Consider the following 6956-nt stretch of genomic DNA (forward strand, 5'->3'; position numbering starts at 1 on the left):
GCTTCATATTCGCTTGTCAACATATCTATCCTATTGTCCCTAACATCTATAGTTCCTTCATATGTCACTTCTAATTTGTCCCATATTTCTTTAGCCATCTTGCGTGCCATGACCCTATTAAATTCATTAGCATCTAAGGCACAGTATAAAGCATTTATTATGCTTGAATTGATTTGAAGCATTTTATAATCTGAATCGGTCATATCCTTTTTCTCTTTTGGAATCTGTTTTCCATCTACTATTTTAGTGGGAATAAGGTCTCCATCCATAACTACTTCCCATGCTTTCCAATCCATGTGTTGGAGATAGATTTGCATTCTCTTTTTCCAAAACGTATAATTATGTCCACAAAAATTTGGTGGACGGGTTGAGGATTGACCTTCACCGAAGGGTGATCTTTTTATAGTTTCTTGTTAGGAGTTTCTATAACTAGGCTCTGATACCAATTGAAATTGGAATAGTTTCCCGAGAGGGGGGTGAATTGGGTTTTAAAAATTTTATTCCCCTTAGTCTTAGTTCTTTTGAGTTGTAACAACAATCAAAACTTAAACACAATAAGATCAATCACTCAATCTTTGTAACAATAGCCCTGTATAAATGTGAAAATTTGTTGAACTTGTTATAAGTCCTATATCACAATTATTCTTCTTCCTAATGTTCAGCTTTTAAATAAACTTTCAAATTAATAAGTTAAGGATGATCAACCAATGTAGTCCTTTTCGGTTTCTGCAATCAATGCTGATCAATCCAAAACAAATTACCTTTCGGTATATTTAACAACCAAACATTCAGAATTGAATTTTAAAGCAACCACATAGATTATATCTTTTGCTGAAAAATAAAGAGTAGGGTAGAGAGAGAAGAACACAGGGCTTTTTACAAGGTTCGGTTTCAACACAGCCTATGTCCTCGCCCTTGGCAAAACCACCAAAGGATTCACTATTATCATTCCTTTACCAGGTGGAACAAGACCAGTTACAAACACTCCTTGGGTAAGGCTAAAGCCCGCCTTCTCCAAACAATATCCCCTTGTTTGGTCCAACGATTTAGCACTCGAACCGTTAATTAACCTGTTACAAAGATATAAAACAAAGCGTACAAGAACTTGCTCCTCAAAGAGCTAATTAGTACAAATTGAAACACTATGTACTTCAGTAAATTCCGAACATGAATTTCAGAATGAAGCTCTTAGAAACTTATCACCCTAGGTATCTTTCAATGGATGAAAGAATCAACAACTTGATGCACAAACTCAGTGAGAAACTCAGCAAAGCTTTCAGAGAATTTCGTGAGTGATGAGAGTAATAGTACACTTTCAAAATTTCAGTAGGCTTTGAGAGAGAATGAGAGCTGAATTGATTTCTTGGTGTTTAAAACAATGACCCTTAAGGGTATTTATAGAGGTAGAAAAACTCCTTGCTTGTTCCCCAAGTGTACTTAGAGTTGTTTCCAAGTTTTAAAATTATTTAAGTTTCAGATAATTTAAATTTCAAAAAATATATCCGTTGGAAATTTGAAAACTACCGCAAGCCAGATTACTGTGAAGTCCTGGCAGACATCTGTCCATACATTATAACTATAAAATTCATAGGCAGAGAAGCGCTAGTCATCTGTCCCTTGATTGGCAGTCGTATGTCACCAGAATAATGTAGTTTTAATACAACTCAGTAGGGTGGCAGTCGTCTATCCATATGGTGACAGTCGTCTGTCGATGAACAAATCAATTTTTCAATATACACAGAAGGTTGAGATTCGTTTGGCAAAACACTCATAGACGTCTCAATTTTCACTAGCAGTCGTCTATCAAAACCTTGACAGTCATCTGTCAGGCTTCTGTCTTCAGTTAAAATACTTTAATTTTGCTAGTTGTCTATCCATAGACAGACAGTCGTCTGTCAACTGGATTTTCCTCATTCCAACATATTTTTGAGTTCTCTCTTCTTTGCTCAATTAATCTTAGAAAATGAACTTGTTTAACTTTGAAAAACTTGTTCCAAGTTTTATACTAAGGTCTCTAAGTCTCTTTGCCTAATGAGCTTCAAAATGAAAAATTCATATTTGAATACACTTAGAAGTACTTACAAAAACTTTATCCTAAGCTTATTTGACATTTGCTTCGAGTCCTTTCAATGTTGTTCTTCAATCTTTCAAACTTCTATCAGCTTTCATTATGGATCTTTGGTAGTCACATGTGACTTTCCTTGTTCCGTAATCCTTGTAAGCTTTTAGGTGAGATTTGAACAAATCATCTTTGCCTATAATTATATCACTTGAAAATTCATTAAATAACTTTACTTTGTTATCATCAAAACCAAGAGTTTGTAAGCCTAACTAGGCCAACAGTCACGTGTCAAGACACCTATAAATACGTAGGAAACGGGTTTCAGCGAAGGAAAATTTTCTCTCCCTCACTTTCTCTCTCTAAAAACGGGGATCTCTCACTTCTCTCTAAGTTTTCGGCCTCGTCTCTCCCCGGTTCGACGATTAGAAGCTAGCACTGTGATTTTAGGGAGATTCTCTACAACATAATCGGAGTGAAATGTGGATTGGATAAATTTGGGAACCATCACAAAACTAGGGTGAGTGAATTATTCGAGTATTTTCAATATTACCCAGTTCATTTGAGGTCACATTTAGTATTATATGCGAATATACTAGAGTTTTATAAAGTAAAATTTGGGCTATTATATTTTCAGGAATAGGGTGTTTTGGGACCCTACATATATGGGTTAGAGACCCAAATGAACATTTCCAGGAGCTCAGGTAAATTATAATCCAAAAAATTTACGAGTATATTGGTTCGGGATAATATAGTTGATTTACTGGAAATATTTATATAGGTGTTGTTTCAGGATTTTGGGGAATAGTACGCCATGAGCATGAGGATTAAGTTGGAGGCGAGCCTCCCAGTTAGTTAGGTAAGAGAAATATGCTATGCTAGGAATTTTAGTAAGGTTACCAGAAAATTATGTATATATATATATATATATATATATCAGTTTTTTTATCTAATTTTCCAAAATATGAGTTTTTATTATTTGTGTGGCCTGAGTGGATATTTGCCTCATATAGAATTTATGTGGTTTTCTAGAATATCATGATTTACAGTATATGCCTATATAGATAGATATTTATCAAACAGATATTTATTAGACAAGTATTATAGATATTTATCAAATGAGTTTTTACAATAATTATAGAATGTCATGTTTTCCAAAACCATAACACTCATACTTTACAGATTATTCAATTAGATATTACAGTCAGACATACTATTATTTTATTCAGATATTACAATATTTACATATTAGATATATAGTGTTATGGTTAATTTAGGAACATGATGAAAACAGTAGGGTAATTATAGTAATAGTATATATAGTATCAGATCTCTGATGAATTATTTTAGACAAATTCAGTCAGCAAAGCACGGTACCGTTGCAATTTTCATATCAGAGTGCAACCACATATCTCAGATAGTATGTGGATTCCGTCAAACGTGCCTGGAGAGTTTGCAGTCTCCCTAGTAGTATGGGTTGAGGGGGCCCAATTTAATGAGGTAGTTTTCCAGTTCCGTGCTTAGGAGAGGACGCATTTTGGCTAGATTGAGAATTGGTAGAGTACAGTTGACTTACCTGGTAGGCCAACCAGAGTTAAGTCTAGCCTACGGGCCGCACAACCCTGTCATGAGGGGTTAAATCATGACATACAATTTTCTAGGGAAAAGTCTCAATTATGTATATGTATACATATTTACAGGAATTTAGAATATATAGTATGATATTAGAAGCATGAAAAGTAGAAAACTCATATGATACAGTTATGTTTTAAACTACGATAAATGTAAGTTATACTTTATACTGATTTGCTAGCTTATATAGTATCAGATATTGTTATTATAGTATTTATACAACTCTGTCACCACACACTAGTAATAGCATATTTCCACTTTCTGAGCGTTGTCTCATCCCAACAATTTAATATTTTTCAGGTGAACTAGTTAGGCGGGCAGATCAGGCTCACATATAGAGAGATCCTTTGTTTTGCCCTGCTTATAGGGTAAGTGTATTCAGGGGATTATGTTTTTGAGCAAATGGTACTAGGGTGATGTGTAAATATGTATCTATGGTTTGGAAACACAAAATTATGGTATTGTGTATATATATATGGGTGTATAACTTTATGTTTTTCGCTGCATAGGTGTGCCAATTTGTATATAGGGTTACCTCGGTGCCCATCTGAGGCTTGAGATGCTATAGCAGGTATAACAGGGGTATCAAAGTATTATATATATATATACAAAAACAATGGTGTAATTTTCAGGTCGTTACAACATATCCAAAGCGTGAATGTCATAAATAAAAATTAGAAGAATTTGAACTCTAACGAAATGAAGAAAAATCAACACTAGAACCATCCAATTCTTTGACCCAAAGCTCTTCTAACACATACAATCTCCCTTTCTACGAATCACATATTTGACTAATAGAAATAAATTTCAATGAAAGTTGAGGAATATAATAAACATCACAATGACATAAGATGAAATGATAAAACTAGTACCTACCAAAGGTATTATGGTACCATTGGCAGCCAAAACAGATGAAGATGTCAAGGTAGAAGATATTGATGTAAATATAGAGGAAGGTTTTATCGGCGGTGATGTGTCGGAGAATGCGGCGGTGATGTGCAATTCCAGCTGACTTCTGCCTAGTGCAAGGAGAATGCGGTGGCAATTTTGGCAGTGATCTGCCGGATTTGCAAAGAGAGGAACATAGGATTGAAGGAAGGGATGGTGTCGGGGCTCCTTCAACTGAGTGTGAATGGCACGACAAGGGTGAAGGATGTAGTGCGTGCGATGGTGCGAGGAGAGGACTGTGCGTGCAACTGTGCATCTAGTCAGAGCAATTGCTGGGGGATGACTGTGTGTGCAATTGTGCATCTAGTTGGAGCAATCGCTGGTCATGCTGGTGACAACGTTGTAAGTTGATTGCAAAACTCAGTGTTTAAAATGCTCTGATACTGTGAAAGGATTCATGATCAAAATGCAAAGAGAGAGAGAGAGAGAGTTGCCGTACAAGAGACCAACAATACCTTTGCCTTTATGCTTTATATATATATTGACTACAACGAACCTAACCCTAATAATGATACAAGGACTAAAGTGTCCCTTAACTAAAATATTACAATATATATCTAACACGTAAATTTAATTGACTCCATCACTGCACAACTATTCTCAGGCTTCTCAGGCAAATACTATGCCTCATTTGCCGCTATCTTACTTTGAAAAAACATTAATAAAAATAATTGAGCATATTAATTTAATTGCATATTTATGCATCATTTTCTATTTCACATTTGAATAAAATATCAAAACTCTTTAACCCCCACAATTAAAGATAATAAATTTGCATGCCTTATAAAAATCATGTAATTGTATAATTGAGGAATAATAGATAAATATGTTTTTCCCATATATGTAGTGAAATAGAATAAAATATTAAAATATTATCTACCGGAAAATAATAATGTTGTCTCCTTTATACACATATACATCTCCCATTTAAATAAACAAGTAAAGACAAAAAGGAAAATCTTTTAATTCAATTGTTCAAGCCACAATTTTTATAACTATAATAACAATGTATCCCCACACTTCATATATTTTCAAATCTAACAATATTTAAATAAGTTCAGTGAAATGCTACCACGTAAATAACATATCTCTAATTAACAAGGTTATAGTAGGAATAAGAAATTTGAAAAATAAATTAATTAATCTAAAATACACAATACTCAAGCTCATAATGTAAGAAAGCACTAACATCAAAATTTAAGTAGTTCACAAAACTTAGAAAATAGACATAATCAATATTTTTTAAAAGAAAACTAATGTTGTCATTTCATAAATAAAAAAAATGTTACCATCGAATTTGATTGTTTTTTTTTTAAATAATTTAACATGAAAATTACATTCTTGAAAATCATTTATCATTTAGATTCATGATCTACAAATAAGAAAATATAACAGCCTCAAATTTAAGTGTTTGAAATTTAAATTTTCAAACAATTGAATAAATAAATGGTAAAATGTTCGTGCTTATTGTAAGATATAAAGTAATACCAACAATTCAAGCCAACCTTGATGGAATCATTTTTTCCCAAAAATTTCAATATATGCAATTTTTTTTTCCTTCTAAAATAGCGCTCAACTTTAATATTGTTGGAAATACAAACAGAAGGAAAAATATTTACTAATAAAATTAATATAAAAAAAAATAGGAATACTTATCAGAAGCTGACGCGTGGAAGGACCACTGTATTTAAAGTTAATTGCGCGCTTATTGAGAACATTTCTCGATGCATATTGTAAAGACCCGAAAATCTATACCATTTTTTTTTTATATATTTGATTAAACTTTACTTCGATACCTTTATATTACCTACTATAACATCTCAGGCCTCAAATGAGCACAAAGGAAACCCTGTTCATTTTATATACCTACGCTGCAGAAACATAAAATTGTACATCCATATTTACAATACTAGAATTTGGTAATATCCCAAAATATACATACACAAAAACACATATCCGAGTAGCATCCACCAAAACCCCTGGAAACTACCCAAAAACACATCCCCCTAAAGACACTTAACCCACAACCAGGGCAATGCAACAATCCCTCTATTGGCGAGCCTGATCTCCTCATCTAGTTGGATCACCTGAAAAATGTTAAATCATTAGGATGAGACAACGTTCAATAAGAGGAAATATGCTACTGCTAGTGTGTGGCAGCTGAGCTGCATAAATATTATACTGATAAATATTTAAAACTATAAAAGCTGGTAAAACAATATACAGTACATCTCACATCTATTATAGTTTAAAATGCATCTGTAATATCTGAGTTTTCTGCTTATTCATACTTTTATACATATAAATAACTGTGATA

Source organism: Malania oleifera, chromosome 9, assembly GCF_029873635.1.
Source record: "Malania oleifera isolate guangnan ecotype guangnan chromosome 9, ASM2987363v1, whole genome shotgun sequence".
Taxonomy (NCBI): Eukaryota; Viridiplantae; Streptophyta; class Magnoliopsida; order Santalales; family Ximeniaceae; genus Malania; species Malania oleifera.